The sequence below is a fragment of the Callithrix jacchus genome, chromosome 5, assembly GCF_049354715.1.
Source record: "Callithrix jacchus isolate 240 chromosome 5, calJac240_pri, whole genome shotgun sequence".
NCBI classification, from domain to species: Eukaryota; Metazoa; Chordata; class Mammalia; order Primates; family Cebidae; genus Callithrix; species Callithrix jacchus.
Genome location: NC_133506.1, coordinates 83970294 through 83992540, shown reverse-complemented (window position 1 = coordinate 83992540; position 22247 = coordinate 83970294). Strand labels below are relative to the sequence as shown.

At 52.3% G+C, this 22247-nt stretch overlaps 1 long non-coding RNA gene and 1 pseudogene across 2 annotated transcripts; both read left to right on the top strand.

Annotated features, from left to right (window-relative positions):
• The first annotated feature begins 2860 nt into the window (after nt 1–2860).
• LOC144582874 (uncharacterized) lies at nt 2861–9294 on the top strand. Its single transcript, XR_013536394.1, has 3 exons — nt 2861–3036; nt 5310–6640; nt 7789–9294. It is a non-coding gene; the product is annotated as an uncharacterized LOC144582874 (long non-coding RNA).
• Nucleotides 9295–9563: 269 nt separating this feature from the next.
• On the top strand, nt 9564–13466 carry LOC100895033 (uncharacterized; annotated as a pseudogene). Its single transcript, XR_013536263.1, has 4 exons — nt 9564–9678; nt 10378–10636; nt 11005–11154; nt 12062–13466. The product of XR_013536263.1 is annotated as an uncharacterized LOC100895033 (transcript).
• Nucleotides 13467–22247: the final 8781 nt, after the last annotated feature.

Genomic DNA, 22247 nt, shown 5'->3' with positions numbered 1-22247 from the left:
TTGCCTGGGCTGGAGGGCAGTGGTGTGATCTTGGCTCACTGCAACCTCCACCTCCAGGGTCTCAGCAATTCTTCCACCTCAGCCTCCCGAGTAGCTGGGATTACAGGCACCTGCCACCATGCCCGGCTAAATTTTGTATTTTTAGTAGACAAGGGGTTTCACCATGTTGGCCAGGCTGGTCTTGAAATCCTGACCTCAAGTGATCCACCCGCCTCGGCCTCCAAATTGCTGAGATTACAGGCATGAACTGCTGTGCCTGGCCTATTCTAAAACTTTTTAAACTTATGAGATACACATGTACACACATATATCTGGAAGAAAACACCAAAATAGTGGCTATGTTTTGGAGGGAAAATTGGGAGTGATTTTAATTGTCTGTCACTAGCTGCTAAAAGCATGCCAATATACCTGGCAAACTCCCACTCAATCTTCAGAACTCATCTCAGTTGCCACTTCTCCCAGGAAGTCCTGCTGTACTACCCACCCCCATATTATACGAGGTGTTCTGCTTTACACTAGATGGGATTCTGGGCATAACTATGATATTTTCTTTCTTTCTTCCTCTTTCTCTCTCTCTCTCTCCCCCCACCTTTCTTTCTTTCTTTCGATGCTGTCTTGTTGTGTTGCCCAGGTAGAAGTGGTGCAGTGGTACAATCTTCTCAGCTCACCACAACCTCCGCCTCTCAGATTCAAGCAATTCTCCTGCTTCAGCCTCCCAAATAGCTGAGATTACAGGTGCCTGCAAGCACTCCCAGATAATTTTTGTATTTTTAGTAGAGATAGAATTTTGTCATGTTGGCCAGGCTGGTCTTGAACTCATGACCTCAAGTGATCCACCCACCTCGGCCTCCCAAAGTTACATCCCAGCCTCCCTGGGATTACAGGTGTGAGCCACTGTGCCTGGCCGATAGTCTTTATCACTGTATTGTAGTCTCTGCTTTGATTATCTGCATCCCAACTACATTTTGAACTGCCCACCATCAGAAATTTGGGTGTTTCCCTTTGTATCCCAGTACCAACCTGTCTGCAATCTAACAGGCCTTCAAGTTGGAATGCTGGCTTCATGAGTGAAATAGACTGAGCAAATGCTTCTTTGTGCTCTGTGAAGTTAGAGGTTAAGGGGACAAATATGAATAAGGACAGGAAAATGCCAGTAAAAAGTTATCTCTTCTCACCTTGACCAGCAGGCTGGAAAGATGTTTAATTTCACTGATTGTCTTTAATAATTCTTGTCTGAACTCATTGCATGATGGTTTCAGTAGATCCAGAATACCATGCTGCTTACTAATGCATGAGACACATATGAGTTTCCTGTGAATCTATGACAAATGACCAAAAAGTTGGTGGTTTAAAAACATTAGAAATAAATTTTCTCACAGTTCTAGAGGTCAGAAATCTGAAATCAAGGTGTTGGCAGGTCCCCACTTCCTATAAAGGGCCTGGGGCATTCCATTTCTCACCTCCACCAGCTACCAGTGCCTCCACGTGTTTCTTCTGTGGCCACATCACTCCCCTTCAGCTTCCCAGCCCCTGCAGGTCAGGAAGGCACAGGAGGAGGAGGTGGAAATGGGTGTGGAGGGCCAGATACCAGGCAAGGGCAGCAGGCACTCAGAACACAGCGGCCTAGAAGTGGGGTACCAGGAAAGAGCTCCTCTCAGCCACACTAGTCTTCAGGGCCCCAGGCAGGCTCCCTCCTGCCAAAGGCCTTTGTGCATGTAATTCCTGCCTTCTCAAATGTTCCTATCCTCTTTGCCTCTGCATAGCAAGATAACGTCTACTCAGTCAAAAACTATCACTGTCTAGCACAATCCAAACATCCATAAGCAGAAAACATCAACAAATGACAGTCACGAAATGAAATATTATACAGCAATGAAAAAGAACAACATAGGACCACATGCAACAAGATGAGAGGATCTCACAGGTGTCATTGTTGAGTGAAGAAGCCAGATTCAAAAGAGCACCTTCCACATGCTTCTATGGAAGGCAAAAAGAAGCAGAATTAATTTACAGCAATAGGGCAGAGAAGAGTGGTTATTTCTCGGGGGAAGTATTGGATAGGAGGGGACAAAGGAGCATGAACTTGGTCTTCATCCAGCTTGAACTGGGGGCTGAGACTAAGTGCATCCATGGGCAAAAGTTCATCAAGCTGAACACTTAAATTTATTATGCACTTTTTTAAGATGAAAAAGTAAAAATAAAACAGGTCCCTTTCTCTGAGAAGCCTTCCCCCAGACTAGAGCACCTTCCCCAGGATGAGGAAGTGTGTGTATCTCATAAGCTTAAAAAGTTTTAGAATAGGCTGGGCGCGGTGGCTGCCTGGGTTTGTGCACCCCTCCCGCAGGCTCTTGTCCTGCTGTGACAGTCTGTTTCCCCATGGATGGTCAGGTGGTTGGCTCCCCAAGATGGTAAGCTCCATTCAGGAAGTCTCTCTGTCTTCCGAGGGCCTGTATCTCCAGTGATCAGATCTTAAGCATCTGCTGCAAGCATGGGTGACCCCCATCAGGGAATGAGTCCATTCTCTGGCAATAGCAATGTGAGCCTTCTGCTTGCAATATAAGTTCGAAACCCAGGGCCAGTGAGAGATTGATCAGATTTGTAACAGATTAATCCTGGACCAGTTCAAGTTCTCCGGCTTTGAGATCTTGGGAAATTGCTCCCAGAATGGAGAAGTGGATCAACTTCCTCCAGGATGTAGAGAGCATCCCAGTCAGCCCCAGGGTGAGGAAAGAAGCCCACCCTCTCCAGTAGCCAGACAGGCCAGCAGCAGGGTGGTTCAGGGGCATGTGGATTACTTGGGCCTAATGAGGGGAAGAGGAGAAGGCACTGCAGAGGGGTCTCCTGCTGTCTTGCAGCTCTCCAGGGCTGAAGCTGAGTGCTGATCAGCTGGCCCTGGTCTATGGCACGCTGGGGCTCTGCCTGTGTGCCGTTGTCTGCTGCTTCCTAGTGGCGGTGGCCTGCTTCCTCAAGAAGGGGATCCCTGCTCCTGCCAGCCTCACACAAGGCCCTGTCAAAGTCTGGCCAAGTCTTCCCAGGGTGAGTGCATGGAACTGGTGTCCTCGCCCTTCTCGCTGCTCGGGTGACAAGCCTCAGGCTATCCCTCAGTCCTGTCACTGTTCCTGCTTCTAGGCGGGGAGACCCAGGGCTCATCCCTGTTATCTGATGTAGCTTGATAAGATCAGGTTCAGACGTCCTGGCAGGCAGATATCTGGGAGAGTGGCACCCGGGAAGGGTGGGTGTGGGGTGCCTCAGGCTGATAGATGGTGGCCTTAGCATTGTGTGTGGATGAATCCAGGAGGGGGTCCCAGGTGCCTGAACAGGGGCAAGGAGGAAGAGGAGGGAGAGATGGAGAGAGAGAAAAAAGAGACAAAGAGAGAGAGACAGAGGAGGGAGGGAGAGAGAGAGAGAGAGAGAGAGAGAGAGAGAGAGAGAGAGACAGACAAAGCAGAAGGTCCGGGCGCTCTGGGTCCCAGTTTCCAGTGCAGCTGTTAGGTCGCCATCACCTGACCACACGTGATAAAGTCCTGGTGCCTGCTGCTCACAGCCCCCAAGAGCCCCTCCTCCTGGAGAATAAAACCTGTGACGGCTGCCCTTCCTCACTGGGTTTTGGTTGTGTCTAATGAACGGAGACGTCCCGCCTATCACCTTCCTGGGCTCAAGGCTCCAACGAACACTGCCCCCTCAGTTTGGGAGGACCTGTGGTGCCCCCATCTCACCAGGCTCTGGAGGAAACTTGTGACTTGGGGCTCTGCTTCTCTCTTTCTCTAAGAGGGAGAAAGAGACCAAAGAATGGTCTGCGGGGAGGGCACCAGTGCAAACACCAGGGAACCAGAGGCTTCAGCTGTCTTCATTTCCTCACAGACACACATTCCCTTCCGTGCCTCCTTAGTGAAGGCATGAAGCACAGCGTGTGTGTGTGTATGTGCAGGTGTGTGCATGCTTCTGTGTGTGTGTACATGCATGTGTCTGTGCATGTATGTATGTACATGTGTGTGTTATGGGGGTGTGCAGTGGATGGAAAGGGAGGGCAGCTCTAGCTCAAAGTTACAAGTCTCTCTGAAAGAATGGTCGAGATTCCCTGGACCACAGCAAGAGACTTTTCATTTGCATCCACTTTTTATTACCATTAAAAGCTGTATTTTGAATAGCATGCAAAACCTTAAATTGCTTAACTATTCTTAGAAGCATTTTCACAGTAATACGTGATAATGTACATTGAAATTATTCACCCTGCACCCCCCAAAATTATCTTGCATACCTACACCCACCAAAGAGTCCCATGGCAGATAGGATGGGCAGGGAACCGCAGCCCACTGGGACCCCTCAGTGGGGGACTTGGTCAGTCCCCAAGGTTCTGCATGGCCCTCCAGAGACTCAGTTTCCCACTGGCTCGGTCAGCACCACAGAAGGTGGATGGCGGGGAAGAGTCGGAGCAGGCAGGACAGTAGCAGGAGGACAGCCAGGCACCCTATGCCCTGGTTTTTTGCAATGGCTGGGAGGAGGCTGAGGGCTGAAGGCCAACTTCCCTGAGAGCCAGTTAAGGCTGGAGGTGGGGTAGTGGGGCCATCTCCACTACCTACTGGGCCCTTAGTCACCCTTGTCACCCCAGGCTTCTCCTCAGCAGTGCTGGGGAGCCCATCGAGAGAGCGGCCAAGGCAGGGATATGGACAGACCTGGGGTTCTCATTTTTAGGCTCTGACAGGAAGAGGGTCACAGAAGGGCCAGGTGGCCAAAGAGAGAGTCACAGTCTCTGGGCCAGGCAGGATGAGGGAAGACAGGGAACAGGCAGGGTCAGCGGCCAGGGTGCAGGCAGAGGCAGGTGCATGCTGGGAGGTCAGACCCTGCAAGGCCTGTGTGGTGTGTCGGGTGGGACGGGCTCCTCAAGGCAGCTCTCAGGCCAGGCTCCCTGGCCTCTGGTGGGTGATGTGGTCACTCCTGAGGTACTGCTGTCTGTCAAGGCTCAGCAACCCACCCTGGGCGGCAGCCATCCTGTCTCAGGACTGGACTTGCTCAGCTCCTACAGAGGGTGTTGCCTCTGGCCCAGGAGGGGCAGCCCCATTGTGCAGCTGGAGGCACCCCACAGGCACCAAGTGGCCCCTGCCAGGCTAGCATCAAGCTCCCTCTTCTCTAGGATACTGGTGCCTCGCAGGCATCTGCTCTGCAGGGACTTGCTTTCCTTCCCTGTGCCTTCTCCGAGGCTGAGACTTAGGGTGGATAGGGATGGGCTGGTCCTTCCCTGGGGCCCTCTCTGGGAGGGGGATGGCTCCTGGCCTGAGCAGGCTCTCAGCTCTGCCTGGGTTGCCTTACAGTGATACAGAGCTGCCCCCCGTCAGTGTTCTGGAGGTGAAGGTAAGAGCCTGTGCCTGCTGCATGGGAGGCTGGTCCAGGGACAGGGAATTGGGCAGGTGAGGCAGTGGGGGTGGTCCACGGGCCTGGGTGGTGGTGGGCCACAGCTATCCTGGGAGGGGCAGCCATTCCTGCTGGACTCTGTCCTCTGAGGGTTTCACCAAAACCCAAACTAAGAACTGCTGGTCCAGAGGTCACTGCCTGTTTGCACCAAGTCCCGAGCCGAAGCCTGGGACTGACCAAAACTCAAGGCGTTTGTGTCCTGAAGATGGTATGTCCTGGCATCACCAGTCCAGACTGCCAGCTCTGGTTAGTTCAGAGGGTCTCAGCCCCTGGGGTCTGCCCTTTCCTGGCTCCTTCCCGTTGGATCCCTTCAGGGCCCTGAAGCCCAGGACCCAGCATCCACAGGCCACTACCAGAAGCCTGACAGCTCCGCTAACTCCATCATGGCCCATTTCACAGCAAAGATGTCAGAAACTAAAACTAAGAAGTGGCTGAAGATGCTCAGAGACTGGCCAAAATACAGAACAAGCGAGAAGGTACCATGGGGAGGGAGTGGCCCCCGTGACTGCTCTCTGCAGAGCCAAAAGACAGGCGCCCATGGCTGTGACCTGGCACCATCTGCCTCTCAGTGGGTGGGTGGCACCCCATCCTCACTACAGGACAGCAGGCCTGTTCGCCAGCTTTCCTCACTGGGGCCGCCCCATGTCCTGTCTCGCTGGAGTGTTCTTCTCTCTGTAGCTTACTCACAGAGTGTACAAAGGCATTACCCCGGTGGTGTGGGGCTGGGCGTGGTCACTCCTGCTAAACATTGACAAAGTGAAGCCTGAGAACCAAGGGAAATACAAGGTAAGGACCTCCTACGCTCAGCCAGGGAAGGACAAATAGGCCAGGGTGTGTCAGGAGCCCAGGACTCCAGCTGGAGGGAACGTGGAGCCCGGGTTGGGGGTGGGGGTTCTGGTCAGACGCACATCCAGGATGGACACTCACGCACCACAGGTGCACTGGGCTCTGCTGACCCTCCCTGGCTTCAGAAACAAGGCAAAAAGGAGCTTTCTGCAGAAGGAATCCTTCCTCCTTTCCTTCCAGAAGCGCCGACTGTGGGATGGCTGCTGTTTGGGGCAGGGAGTCTTTTGTCTGTTCTGAAGCTGCTTCCTCCTCTTGGTCCTTCCCTACAGGTCATGAAGGAGAAGGGCAAGAGTTCCTCCAGGATCATCCGCCGCATCAAGCTAGATGTCAAGCACACCCTCCAGAACCATGAGATGTTCATAGAAGGACTATAGGGGCTGTTCAAGTAAGGCCAATTGGGGCTGCAGGGGTGCCAGGGAAGATGGAGCAATCCAGAGAGAGGAATGAGGGCTTCCCCAGGGCAGAGGCCAGAGTCGCCCAGGAGGGGGTGACACCAAGGGCTCTTCTGGCTCCAGGTGGCTCCCAAAGAGATGGAAGGCAGAAAAAAAAAATCATACAGAATGGCGAAAAGTGCTCTCCATGACCCACAGGTACCCAGGGTAGGGACCCATGGGAAGGTGACAGAATGGCAGGGCTCGGGAGCCTTCCTGGGCAACACTAACAGCGCACAGTACCAGGGAGGATGCAGGGCCCGGAAATGCTCATCCATGGCTGGTGGGAACGCACCAAGGCAGAGCCACTTTGGAAGTCAGTTAGGCCACAGCTCACAAAGCTCAGTGGCCTCGTACCACATGTCCCCAGAGTGTCACAGATATTGACCACACTGATTTCAAACTGACATCCAAGTAAAACCCGAATGCCACGTTCACTGCTTGATTGATTGTCACTCACACCTGGAGGCTACCGAGATGATCTTCAACACAGGAACTGGGGAGGAAGGGGGTTCTGCTCTTCAGACAGACGACTCAGTGAAGAAAAGGAACGAACCCCTGATGCCCACAGGAACATGGGTGGATTGTAGATGCATTTTGCTGAGGGAATGAAGCCAGACCCAGCAGGCTACCACTGCAGAATCCCAGTTGTTAGATCCTTCTGGAAAAGGGCAAACCACAGAGACAGAGAACAAGTCAGGATGGCCAGGAGCTGACAGAGCTGGGAGAGGTCAGCTGCAAAGGGGACACGCTGGGGACTTGGAGGATGAAGGAGCTGCTCCAGGTGGGGCTGAGTGGTGAATGGGAGGCCCTGAACATTAGATCAGAGCTGTGGACCTGCACATCCCAAAGACTGGACTTCCATGTGTGCAAACCGAGAAAGGGGGGGAAAAAAAATCAACCAGAGTGAAAATGATCACTGATCACACCTGTGATATTTGCATTGCGAGGAATGTGAAAACTCAGATATCCTGAAAAGCTTGCTGCTTATTTGGGGGTTATCTGAACCTGGAATTACATTCATTGTCATGGTTTGTGGACAAAAGTGAAACCGACAGTATCCATACAAAGCAAACAAAACTCTCTTTTCCCTCTTTTCCAGTCAGCAGGAATTATGTGATATTCTCATGGCCTACTCTGCATATAACCCTGTGAGTATTCCCGGGCATCGATATTCCTGGGCCATATTCCCATATTCACAGGCATGGGTATCTCTTGGGGGTATCAGCACTTCTTGAAAATTCAGTGTTTGTGACCCACCAGGACATAGCAGGTGGGACTCAAACTCACTGCTGGCGTGGACATCCAAGCAATGGGCGGCTGAAGGGGTCAGCTGTGATGGAAAGGGGATGAGGCCCAGACTCTTGGTGTCATTTGCACCTGACCACCACGTCTCAGACAAAGAAATGACTTTCCCCTCCTGATCCCACACAGGATGGTCCTTGCAGGAGACAGGTTTGACAAGTTGCCGAGGTACCTGATGGGCCAGGCTTTAGTCATGAAATGAGTTTGCATCCTGTGGAAGCCTCTTCTTCACAAGAAACCAGTCAGAGATCCAATTTACTCTTTGTCCCAACCCCATAGGAGCACAGAAGACAGGGAGGGGTCACCCAGGTGGCTGCTCCTGCTTGGCCCCCACTTTCCAGACCATTCCAGGCAGGGAGAGCTGACTCCATGGGCTGCCTACACAGGGTCTGGACCCAGCCGCCCTCCTGTGCCCGGCAGGCAGCCCCTGGGTGTTGTAGCAGGACCTTTGTGTGGTGGTCAGAGCCCCGCCACCTGCCCTCATGGTGGGTGCAGTTCATAGGTGCTGCCCCAGGCCTGGCATAGTGGCCTCCCCAGCCTGGCCCAGGGGACAGGCAAGAACAATCACTGCCTGTGCCCTTTCAGGCCATGTGAGCTCAAACACTCACTGCAGGAGTCCCTCCAGGCTCCTTGTCAGTCCTCATGCCCACCCCAAATCCCTGGGGGCCTGTGGCAGGTGTCCCTGAGGACATCTGCCATCACTGGTGACAGAGAGGTGACATAAGGAGGACATCTCTGGTGTCCTCCTAGGTGACCTCAGCCCTCCCATGTGACACCCTTCCACAGTGACTCTGGCTCTTACAGGAGATGTGCTACCACAGGGACCTCAGGTGCATCACTGCAATCCTCCTCCTGTGCCTGCCAGAGGAAGATGCTTTCTAGCCACTGGCCCAGTGAGAGGCACCGCCTGCAGGGTGAGTGGACAGCTGCTCCAGCCATGCCAGGCGTTGGCCACCCTGGCCAGTGATCCTGACTTCCAGGCAAGGCACGTTCCTTGCATCCCAGCTTGTTTGGAGCCTCCAGGGTGTCCTTGCTGAAGGTCCCGCAGCAGCCTGGGTCTGGACAAGGACCCTTGAATCACAAGTCAGATGCCTTTCATCCTTAACATCAGAGGGCATCAATACCTTTTCCTGGCTGCGCTGTCAAGAAGGCAGCCCCATCTTGATGCAGATACCTCACCTCCCTGAGTGTCTTCCTTCCTCCCAGCTGGCTGTTCTCCCAGCCACCTTTCCTTCCTATGGATGCACCAATGATCCCAAAATGGCAATGTCTGCCTTTCCCATGTTCCCCAGGCTGACCTCACATCCAGGAGATGGTCACATAGCCCTCAGCTCCCACTGCGCTCTCCCACTGGTACCTGTCTGCCTTGTCCTGATTCATGGTGTCAAAGGCAGGCCTGCCCTCCTGACACCTTGGCCCAGAATGCCACAGGGCAGCCCCTCCAGGGCCCTCCTCCCCAGGGTTGAGGCCTCATGATGGGGTCATCAGCTAGGAGGGATCCAGGGTCCTCTGCCACTACCCATCAATTCCAGCTGATGTCTCCATTTCTTAGGAATGGGCTCTGACAGGGTGATGGGTCGGTGGCTTTTCAGTATTCTACAGCCCAAATACAGCCCCACTGCAGAGGCTCTTATCGCACCAGGAGCAGGTGTTGCACAAGTCTTTCCCGAAAATTATGAGACACCTGGTGAGTGAATGGTCCCATGGGCCAGGGGAGGCTTGAGCTCCTCATGGGGCTGGCAAGAGAACAAGTCCCAGCCATAGCCTGACCTGGGATGGGCATTTTCCATGGGTTCAGAGTTGGGTTTCCTTTTTCTGCCCTGGTGGAGGCAGAGGCGCTGGGACCAGGGCCAAGCTACAGCTGAGCAGGGCTGAAGGAAGTGTGTCCACTGGGCGTCCGCACATGGGGCAGGTGTAGGAGCTCTGGCCACCGCCCTGGGTTCTGTCCCTTGGGGAAGGGTCTGCAGAGGGGCCTGGAAGTGGGAGGATTTTAGGGAAACCCAGGTGGCTCTGAGCACCTCTGCTCCTTTCTTCAGGGCAAGGAAGGGCTGTGCATTGAGGGTTCCATGCTGACGAGGCTCCTCCAGTGTTTCATTGATGGGGTAAGGAGGCATGGGGAAACCCCAGCCCAGGGACCCTCCTGCCCCGCAGTGTCTGGCTCCCTCAGCCCAGGGGTCCGGCTTCCCCAGGAGGACCCGGCTCACCCCCAGCCCACAGAAGGCACAGGCAGATCCCTGCAGGGCACACAAGGCAGGTCCCTGCCTGAGAGGGGGCATCTCACAGCAGAGACCAGGGCTCAGGCCCAGCCTTGTGGGTGGACTGGGTCAGGACTCAGCTTGGGAGGGCCCAGGGAAGCCCCAAGTCCTTAGGAAGCCCCTCCTTCCAGAAATCAGTGCTGAGTCCCCCATAAGGAGCTGCAGGACCTTGTCTGACCCAGCCTCATGGGGGGTCTCATCCCATGGAGAGGGGCCTTCAGCACTCCAGGGGACTGAAACCCCAATGGGCCCTGGAAAGCCCAAGTCCTCCCATACCTGCTATCCCTACAGAAACTCTTCAGGCTCACCCTGCAACTGTGGATGTGCTCATCTTGGAGGGCAAGCAGGTACTGATGGCCATGGCACATGCATCATTCAAAATACACAGGAGTAAATCTTGTAGGCCTGAGGGTTCCCAGGGGAGGAAACACACAGGACAGACCCTGGCTGGCCTGACGGAGGCATTCCCACACTGTCCCCATGACTCTCTGCTGCATTTGAACAGGGTGGTCTGGCCTGGTGGGCTAGGCAAGGCATGATGACAATCTACCCCCACATAACCCACATGAAAGTCGGGAGTGTGATGAGCACTTCCCTGCCCAGCCTTCCCCAGTTGTGGCCTGTTGTGCACAACTAGACCCCGGGGTGGCCAAAAAGGACCTGCACCACCCAGTGGGAGGTGGGCCTGTTGGAAACAGGGTGTGGGCACCAACCCCTCCCAGGGAACCCTCCTGGTCTGATGCCACCCCTGTCCCTAGAGCACCTCATGAAGCTTTCCTGGAACATCATCCCGGAGTTTCAGGAGAGGCTCTCTCAGAGCTCGGCCCTGGAGGACAATGCCATCCTCAGGAACCTTCAAGCCTCCATGAAGGAACTCACAAGGACACACTGGGACCTGCCACCCCCAGGTGGGCTCCAGCACCAGATCCCCTCTCGAGTCACCCTCTGGGCAGTCAATGGTGGGGAGTGCCCTGGCCCCACCAGTCCTGCTACCTGGCCTTCTACCTCAAACGGGTCTACTGATCCTCAGGGCAGGTGCTGAGAATATGTGTGCTGGACATGCTGTGCGGACAGGCAGGGGCTGTGGGCAGGACCTCCCAACAACACCCCTCCCACACTTTCCATGTTGCTCCCCTCTCCCTTTCGAAGGGCCCTGAGGGACACTGGGGAAGTCAGACCCAGCTGTGGAAGCCCCCACCCCTACCTCCAAGCAGCAGGGACCCCCCCCCATTCTTGAGTGCTCCTCCAAAGGTGTCAAGACAACAAGACAGCGGGACAAGAGAATCAGTGTCCCTGACCCAGAGGATTTAGGCAGAGGGCATTGGGGGGAAGCCCTGACCCAGAGCCAAAACCAAGAGTTCAGCCGGGCATTGGATCGGTCCAGCCCCAGCATGGCGTGAAGGGCCTGGAGGGCAGAGGGGAACCCGTGCCTGGGGCCTTCTCATGCTCGGTGGAGACTGGCCCCCATGTGAGGTGGCAAGAAGGCTGGGTGACAGTGCAGGTCCCTTCCACCTGTGTTCTAAACTGGGGCTGCCGAACAGCCCTGAGGTGGGGGCGTGAGGCAGGAAGCCCTGAGCCACCCAGAACCGTGGGGGCCATTCCAGGAGCGACCTGAGGTTCCTCGAAAGCTCCCCTTTGCCAGACTACACACAGCTCTCGCACTGGGATCAGTGGCCTGCAGGGGCGTCCTCAGTGTCAGACTACGGGGCCACACAGGGACCCCGAGGACTCCAGAGACCCAGGCCTGTGGGGGGTAGCCCTGAAGAGACTAGATGGGCTTGGTGAAAATACTAACCATGTCTTTTTTTTTTTCAGCAGAACTCGAGTGAGGATCCTCGAGGGTGTCCCCTGGCATTGGGCCCCTCTGTGAGGGGGATAGTCTGGCCCTCCTCACCCCACCAACTCAGCTCCAGGGACTCATGCCATCAGCCTCCATGTGACAAAAGCCTTGACCTCCCCCAGCCTCACCTGATGGGGCTGCCCCAAGGTTGAGGCCAAGGCCCCTTAGCACAAAGGGGCTTCCCCAGAACCCAGGGCCAGGCTGCTCTCTGGGTGGCCCAGAGGATCAAGATGCAGCAAGCTTGTTTCCTGGTGAGGTCAGAACTTGTATTACACGAAAATACCTGTGCTGGAACTCTATGCCACGCCTCCACACAGACCTGGGTGCTGGCGGTCCATGGTTTCCCTACTACAATTTTGAACAGGGCTACTGGGCCCCTGTCGCTTCAACCTCTTACCTGGACAGCCCTGGAACCACAGGACAGGCCTGGCCCAGCAAGCCCACTGGGACCCTGACACCAGGCCCTGCCTGGGCTTATGACAGAGGAGACAGCTCAAGAGACACCCCAGCAAGAAGGTGGAGCCTATCAGCAATGCCCCTCGGTAGAAGAACAGGGCATGGAAGGACCCCAGGTGGCACCTGCGCAGCTGCCTCGCAGCCCCACATGACTGCTGGACCTTGGTTCTGGACCATTCAGTTGGGGACTTGGTCCCATCAAGGCCTCTAGAGGGAAGGCTGAAGGACAGCCAGGAGCATGCCCTGAGACCTCTGACCTCACCTGTGTGTGAATCCCAGGTCCAGAGGGGCCTGGCTTCAACCCGAGTCCTAGGAGGAGAAGGGCACCAGAGGCACCACGGGCCCCCACGGTAAACACACAGGGGACCAGGGCACTGCAAGCCCTGATGCTGTAAGGATTCACATCAGAGAACCAGAGCAAGCCAGGAGACTGTGCAGTAACGGGGATGTGGAGGGCTGGCTCAAGGGGGTTAACAGCTGTGAACACTGCAGCCTCTTCCCAGCCTTTTCACTGCAGTGCAGGCAGTCTGATCCCTGGAGCCCAGCCCAAAAGCACCCTGAGTGCCCTGGCTTGATATGCCAACATGCCACCTGGAGGCTTTGAGACCCCGTCTGCTGCATATCCACCTCACCACTGCTGATTGCCCCATCTGCTGAGAGACTTGGTATGGATTCCTGGGCTGGCACCATTTCCCAGGAGGACCAGCTGGCTGCCTGTGGGCAGGACACTGTGGAGGGGGCTGAGATTGGCCTTCACTGCAGGAAGCCCCTACCTGGACATAGACTTGCCGGCCCTACCTGTCACCATCACAGCAGCCTACATGGCATTGCTGCCGACCAGGGAGCCCCATCCAGGCCAGTCTGCCCTGGCTGCTGTTTTCCCTCCTGTCACCCTCTGTTTGACTGCTTGTGTCAATAAAAGAACTGGCCAGTTTCAGAAGAAAATGTGTCTTTATTATGATATAGGGGAGACTACAAAGCATTAGGGGATGAGGAGGAGGAGTCACACATCTCGTAATGAGAGGGGAAAGGAAAGGGTAAACATCTTGGTAAATAAAGTCTCCAACTACAGCACAGTCATTGAAATTTTTTTCTTTTTATTTTCAAACTTATAGTCAAAGAAACAGTCAAATTGTCAAAAGAACAGCAATTTTACAAATGAAAAGCATACATACCAAGTCATAATACAATAGCACTAGAGCCTACACCATGAACCAAGATAAAATTTGAACCCCCCCCACCTCCCCTGTGACTGTCTGAATGTGTCACACACATTTGGACCAGAGTGATTCCATCTTGAATAAGGTCTAGGTAAAATAAGTCTGACACTTCCTGGGCTGCAGGAGGTTACACATTCTTAATCATAGGATAAGATAGGAGATCAGCACAAGATACAGGTCACAAAGACCTTGCTGATAAAATAGGATGCAGTAAAGCTGGCCAAAACCCACCAAAACCAAGAGGATGGTAAAGTGACCTCTGGTTGTCCTCGTTGCTCATTATACACTAATTACAATGCACTGGCATGCTAAAAGACTCCCACCAGGGCCATGACAATTTACAAATGCCATGGCAGCGCCCAGAAGTTATCCTCTATAGTCTGGTCTTGTCAATGAAAAAGAATCAAACTCTGTAAAATATTTGAAGAGATTTATTCTGAGCCAAATATGAGTGACCATGATCTGGGTCACAGCCCTTAGGAGATGGTGAGAACATGTACCCAAAGTGATCATGGTGCAGCTTGGTTTTATACATTTCAAGGAGACTTGAGTCTTCAAACATATTTAAGAAATAAATTGGTTCGGTCCAGAAAAGCAGGACAACTTGCAGGGTTGTCGGGAGCTTCCAGCTCATATGTAGATTTAACAATTTTCTGGTTGATTGTTGGTTGAGTTTACCCAAAGACCTGGAATCAGCAGAAAGGAATATCTGAGTTGTGATAAGAGGTTGTGAAGACCAAAGTTTTATCATGCAGATGAAGCCTCCAGGTAGCAGTCTTCAGAGAGAGGTTATAAAATGTTTCTCTTTTTTTGAGATGGAGTCTCATTCTGTTGCCAGGATAGAGTGCAGTGGCGCATTCTCGGCTCACTGTAACCTCTGCCTCCTGGGTTCAAGTGATTCTCTTGCCTCAGCCTCCCAAGTAGCTGGGACTACAGGTGTGTGCCACCATGCCCAGCTAATTTTTGTATTTTCAGTAGAAATGGGGTTTCACCATGTTGGCCAGGATGATCTCGATCTCTTTACCTCATGATCTGCCCACCTCGGCCTCCCAAAGTGCTGGGATTACAGGCATGAGCCACCACGCCCAGCCCAGACTTCTTAATATTTGGTATCTAACAGACTTTATGATGTACTTAAAGTAAAACAAAAATAATTTTTAAAAAAGGCAAAATACATATTTTTATTTAGAATCTATAAGATGTTATCAAGTATGCTATGCAAATTATTACCTGTTAACTTATTTAACCTCAGCATAGATTATTAGGACTGTTTGGCCAAAGAAGAATCTGAGGCCCAAATTGGGTAATCTAACCTTTTTTTTTTTTTTCTGAGACAGAGTCTTCCACTGTTGTCCAGGCTGTAGTGCAGTGGTGTGATCTCAGCTCACTGAAGTCTCCGCCTCCTGGGTTCAAGCAATTCTCCTGTCTCAGTCTCCTGAGTAGCTGGGACTACAGGTGCACACCACCATGCCCCATGTATTTTTACAATAGAGTTTCACCATGTTGGTCAGGCTGGTCTCTAACTCCGACCTCAGGTTGATCCACTCACCTCGGCCTCCCAAAGTGCTGGGATTACAAGCATGAACCACCACACACAGCCTATTTTTTTCTTTAAAATCAGGCCAGTTGCAGTGGCTCAGTTCTGTAATTCCAGCACTTTGGGAGGCCGAGGTAGGAGGACTGCTTGAGGCCAGGGGTTTGAGGCCAGCCTGTGCCAACAAGCAAGACCTTATCTCTAAAAAAGTTAAAAATTTAGCCAGGTATTGAGGTGCACATCTGTAGCTACTCAGGAGGCTAAGGCTGGAGGTTCACTTGTGCCCAGGACATCGAGGCCACAGTGAGCTGAGATTGCAGGGGGTTTGTGAGTGTGTGTGTGTGTGTGGGTGTGTGTGTGTGTGTGGGGGTGTCTGTGGGGTGTGTCTGGGGTGTATGAGTGTGTGTGGGGTGTGTGTGTATGGGGTGTGTGGAATGTGTAAGTATCTGTGGGGTATGTGTGTGGGGGGCGTGTGGGGTGTGTCTGTGTGGGGTGTATGTGTGGGGTGTGTGGGTTGTGTCTGTGGGCTGTGTGAATGTGTATGGGTTGTGTCTGTGGGGTGTGTGAGTGTGTGGAGAGTGAGTGTCTGTGAGGTGTGTGTCTGTGGGGTGTATGTGTGGGGTGTGTGGGTTGTGTCTGTGGGCTGTGTGAATGTGTGGGGAGTGAGTGTCTGTGAGGTGTGTGTCTGTGGTGTGTATGTGTGGGGTGTGTGGGTTGTGTCTGGGGTGTGTGAATGTGTATGGGTTGTGTCTGTGGGGTGTGTGAGTGTGTGGGGAGTGAGTGTCTGTGAGGTGTGTGTCTGTGGTGTGTATGTGTGGGGTGTGTGGGTTGTGTCTGTGGGCTGTGTGAATGTGTATGGGTTGTGTCTGTGGGGTGTGTGAGTGTGTGGGGAGTGAGTGTGAGGTGTGTGTCTGTGGTGTGTATGTGTGGGGTGTGTGGGTTGTGTCTGTGGGCTGTGTGAATGTGTGTGGGTTGTGTCTGTGGGGTGTGTGAGTGTGTGGGGAGTGAGTGTCTGTGAGGTGTGTGTCTGTGGTGTGTATGTGTGGGGTGTGTGGGTTGTGTCTGGGCTGTGTGAATGTGTATGGGTTGTGTCTGTGGGGTGTGTGAGTGTGTGGGGAGTGAGTGTCTGTGAGGTGTGTGTCTGTGGTGTGTATGTGTGGGGTGTGTGGGTTGTGTCTGTGGGCTGTGTGAATGTGTGTGGGTTGTGTCTGTGGGGTGTGTGAGTGTGTGGGGAGTGAGTGTCTGTGAGGTGTGTGTCTGTGGTGTGTATGTGTGGGGTGTGTGGGTTGTGTCTGGGCTGTGTGAATGTGTATGGGTTGTGTCTGTGGGGTGTGTGAGTGTGTGGGGAGTGAGTGTCTGTGAGGTGTGTGTCTGTGGTGTGTATGTGTGGGGTGTGTGGGTTGTGTCTGTGGGCTGTGTGAATGTGTATGGGTTGTGTCTGTGGGGTGTGTGAGTGTGTGGGGAGTGAGTGTCTGTGAGGTGTGTGTCTGTGGGGTGTATGTGTGTGTGTGGTGTGTGTTGACTCTGGACGACAGAACAGGACTCTGCCTCAAAGAAAAGCCCACAAAAATCAGAGTTGCCCTTGCCCTTGTGTTAACGGGCTCTCTCTCTATTACATCACCTACCTGGCTCTTAGGGGCACCTGAGTTTGAGACCCCTACTCTAGATTCATGTTACCAAATCCCCTTCCAGAGAATGTGTAGTCAGTTACACCACCACTCGGGATCCAGGAGAGAAACATTTTCACCAAACCCTGCTCAACACATTGACTCCCACATTTCAGTGAGTAGGAGAGTGAGGTTCAGAGACATTAAGTGACTTGCTCCAGGTCACACAGCCAGTCAGAGAGAGCATCGGGACTGGAGCCCAGCTCATCTGATCCTGAGACCAGTGACCTGTCCTCCTGCCACACAGGTTTCCTATAGACGGTGAAGCCAGAACATAGGGCTGGGAGCCCCATTCAAGGACTCTGACTCTCAGAAACTCATCACAGCCAGGTGAAGGAAGAGAGGAGCTCAGGCCCCTGATCCTGGGAGCAGCTGCCAGGGGTGCCTTCCAGCAACAGCGGTGGAAGAGCCCCACGCCCAGAGTAAAGTGAGCCTCTGGGTTTTATCTGGGTGTGGGAGTGTGCGTAGGGGGGGTAAAGTGTGTGTGTGGGGGTATGGGATGTGCCTGTGGGGTATGTGAGTGTGAGAATGTGTGAGTGTGAGCATCAGAATGTGTGAACGTGTGTGTGAATATGTGTATGTGTTTGTATGTTTATGTGTGCTTGTGTGTGTGAAAGTGTGTGAAAGTGTGTGTGTGTGTGTGTGTGTGTGTCTGTGTGTGTATGCCTGAGCTCTTTTGGCTAGAATGTTCTGGAGAGACGTTCTGATGTGAAATTTAAGAGACCTGGCAGAAGCAGTGGGGTGGGGGGATAACTGGGGGCACTGGGGAAAAGCATTCTGAGCAGAGGGAACAGCAGCTGCAAAGGCCAAAAACAGGAACCTGGGCTAGGATGGAGAGAGCCAGCAGTGAGGTCAGAGGGGTGGGGGGCTGGGCAGGCGGGGCCTCCAGGCCGATAGGGGCTGGTGAGCTTTATTCTGAGCAATGCTGTGCATTTCAACAGAGTCAGCCCATGAACACCTCCTGGAGACTCCAGGAGCTTAGAGGAAGGAAAGATGGCTTCTGGTTTAGGGTGGAGTGGAGGAGAGGGGCCAAGGCGGGCTGAAGACCACGGATGGGCTCAGAGGCGGGAGATGGCATTGAGAGAGTGCCTGTGGGCAGGGAGGTCCCTGAAGACCTTTCTGCCACTGGGCACCTGCCCCTGGGCACCTGTCCTTGATAAGTTGACCGAAGTGAGGCTGGGCTTTGCCCTCTGGCAGCCCCATCGCTGTGGCCAGGTGTGGCTCAGTGCCTGCAGTGGAACTTTCTGGGATGGTTGGAGATGGTCTGTGTCCGTGCTGTCCAGAAGGCAGCCACAAGGCACAGATGCACTGCTGAGCACCTGAAATGTACCTGGTGGGCTGAGAAGCAAGATTTTAAATTTAAATCTCCACAAGAGACTAGCAGCCATCACATTGGAGTGTGCAAGCTACATGAATGGATTCTGCTGGATGGCTCCTCCTCCTTGGCCTTAGCCAGGTAGCACTCAGGTGGGCGCTACCTACCAAGAAGGGCCTTGCCTCACTGGCCTCTGCCATGCCTGGAACCAGCTGTTTGGTCTGGGCCACACAAAGGCCCCATTGGTGACTCACCACACCTCTCATTCCGAGTGAGTGGTCAGCAGATCTTTCCGTTCCACTGAGAACATGAGTTTCTGTGTACACAGGAGTCTTGGTCTTGGCTGCTCAGTCACATGGCTGCCCTAAACATCTGCTTCTCTTGTGCCAGGAGCGCAAGGAGCATATGTTCAAAACCAAGCCCCGTGCCACTGCAGATGGACTCACCTGAGATTAGCGCCTCTGTTTCCACCGGGAGCTGAGAATACTCAGCTTGCTCATTTGAACCCATGTGGTGACGTTTCTCTCTCTCTTCTCTCTTGAGAGGCGGAGGTTGTGGTGATCAGAGATCATGCCACTGCACTCCAGTCTCGGTGACAAGGTGAGATTATCTGGAGGAGGAGGAGGAGGAGAAGAAAGAGGGGGGGAGAAAAAAGGAGAAGGAGGAAGAGGAGAACAAGGAGGAGAAGAAGGAGGAAGAGGAGGAGGAGGAGAAGGAAGAGAAGAATGAGAGGGAAGGAGGAGAGGGAAGGAGGAGAAAAAAGCAGAGAAAGAAGAGGTGAAGAGGAGGAGGAGGAGGAGAAGCAGCTGCAGCAGAAGCAGAAGAACGAAGAAAAGGAAGAAGAAGAAGGAAGAAGAAGGAAGAAAGAAGAAAGAGGGAAGAGGGAAGGGGGAAGAAGAAGAAGGAGGAGGAGGAGGAGGAGAGGGATAATCACTTGAGTCTGGGGAGGTGAGACCCTGTTGAAAAAGAAGAGGAGGAGGAGGAACAGGAATGAGGAGGAAAAGGAGGAAGAAGAAGTAGAAGGAGGAGAAGAAAATGGAGGAGGAGGAAGAAGGGGAAGAAGAAATACAAGAAGGAGAAGGAGAAGAAGAAAGAAGAAGAAGAAATGGTCTCTGAATAGCCGTGATGAGTAGGAAGAAAACGCAACCTCCCTCTAGCTGGGTCCATGGGGAAAACATTAACGCAGAGGAGGTCTTCCTGGAAAGACTAGGTTTGGTGAGTGAGAGATTCAAAAAGCTAGAAGGAAAGATTTAAATTACTATTACTGCATAATGTATAACCCCAAAGCTTTAGGTGCTTAAATAACAATCTTGCTGGGCGTGGTGGCTCATGCCTGTAATCCCAGCACTTTGGAAGGCAAATGTGGGTGTATAACCTGAGGTTGAGAATTTGAGAGCAGTCTGACCAACATGGAGAAACCCTATCTCTATTAAAATCACAAAATTAGCTAGGTGTGGTGGCTGGCACATGCCAGTAATCCCAGCTACTTGGGAGGCTGAGGCAAGAGAATTATTTGAACCTGAGAGGCAGAGGTTGCAGTGAGCCGAGATCATGCCATTGCACTCCAGCCTAGGCAACAAGAGCAAAACTCCGTCTAAAAAAGAAAAAAATAACAATCTTTTTTTTCATGGTTCTGGGTGCTGACTGGGTCCAGGTAGGTGATTTCTACTCAGGGACTCTCATGCCGTTGCAGTGGCTGGGGCTGGAGTCATTACAGAGCCTTCTTCACTCTCACGTCTAGCTACTGATGTTGGCTATCATCTGAAACCTGTGCTGGGACTGTCGATTGGAAGATCAAAATGTGGCCTCTCCCTGTGATCTGGGCTTCCTCACAGCATAGTGACTGGGGTCAAAGAGCAAGCATCCCAGGAAGACCACAGAGAAATGGTGTCACCTTTTATGACCTACCTTGAATCACTTCTGCCAGTCACAGACATTCTTGAATTCAAGGGTAAGGAGCATAGACCCGACCTCATCATGGGAGCAGTGCCAAGGTCATGTCTGAAAAAGAGCACATGCTATTATTATTATTATTATAATTATCATGAGGGAGTCTTGCTCTGTCACCCAGGCTGGAGTGCAGTGGTGCAGTCTCAACTCACTGTAACTTCTACCGTCCAGGTTCAAGTGATTCTCCTGCCTCAGCCTCCCAAGTAGCTGGGATTACATACAGGTGCCTGCCACCATGCCCAGCTAATTTTTGTACTTTTAGTACAGATGGGGTTTCACCATGTTGGCCAGGCTGATCTCAAACTCCTGACCTCAGGTTCTGCCTGACTTGGCTTTCCAAGGTGCTGGGATTACAGGCATAAGCCACTGCACCTAGCACATGCTATTAGTAAAAAGCCAGAAAGCAGGCAGGTGTGGTGGTTCATGCCTATAACCCTGCACTTTGAAAGGCTGAGGTGGGCAGATCACTTGAAGTCAGGAGTTTGAGACCAGCCTGGGCAACATAATGAGACCTGCCATATCTATAAAAATACAAAATAGGCCAGGCATGGTGGCTCATGCCTGTAATCCCAGCATTTAGGAGGCTGAGGCAGGCTGATCATAAGGTCAAGAGACTGAGACCATCCTGGCCAACATGGTGAAACCCCGCCTCCAATTAAACAATAGAAAAATTAGCCAGGTGTGGTGGTAGACACCTGTAATCCCAGCTATTGGGAGACTGAGGCAGGAGAATCACTTGAACCTGGGAGGTGGAGGTTACACTGAGCTGAGACTGTGTCACTGCACTCTAGTCTGGGTGACAAAGCATGACTCTGTCTTAACAAAAAATAAATAAAATAAATAAAAAATTAAAAGTCATAAAATGACAGATGTTGGCGAAGATGCAGAGAAAAGGGAATGCTTACACACTGTTAGTGGGAATGTAAATTAGTACAGCCATTACAGAAAACAGTATGGAGATTTCTCAAAGAACTAAAAATATAACTGCCATTCAACCAGCGATCTCATTAATGGGTATCTACCCAAAGGGAAAGAAACCAATATATCAAAAAGTACCTGTACTCGCCTGTAATCCAAGTACTTTGGGAAGTCAAGGCTGGTGGATCACCTGAGCTCAGCAATTTGAGCCAGCCTGACCAATCTGATGAAACTCCATCTCTACTAAAAAGACAAAAATTAGCCGAGTGCGGTAGCTACTGATGTAGCTCAGGAGGCTGAGACAGGAGAAACACTTGAACCTGGGAGGCGAAGCTTGCAGTCAGCTGAAGTCGTGCCACTGCACTCCAGCCTGGACAATAAGGGTAAAACTCCATCTCAGAAGAAAAACGAAGAAAAACCAGTGCCTGTAATGATACTACTATTCAGAGTAGCAAAAAAATGGAATCAACCTAAGTGTCCATCAACAGATGATTGGATAAAGAAAATGTGGTACATATATACCGTGGAACATGACTCAGCCACAAAAAGAATGAAATCATGTCTTTTGCAGCAGTGTCAATAGAACTGGAGACATTATCCTCAGTGAAATAACTCAGAAACAAAGTCAAATACTGAATGTTCTTACCTGTGGGAGTTAAACACTAGGTACATATGGTGAACAATAGATATTGGAAACTCTAAAACATGGGAGGATGGGAGGAGGGTGAGGGGTGACAATTCTCCTATTGAGTACAGTGTTCATTATTTGGGTCATGGCTACACTCAAAGCCCAGACCTTAGCACTCCACAATACACACATATGGAAAACCTGCACCTGTACCCCTAAATAGATCAAACTTTATTTTTCAGTTTTATTTATTAAAAAATTCAATTCTTCAGATGTGGTGGCTCCTGCCTGTAATCCCAGCACTTTGGGAGCCTGAGGCAGGTGGATCACGAGGTCATGAGTTCAATCCCAGCCTGGCCAAGATGATGAAACCATGTCTCTACTAAAAATACAGAAATTAGCTGGGTGCAGTGGCAGGCACCTGTAATCCCAGCTACTTGTGAGGCTGAGGCAGGAGAATCACTTAGACCGGG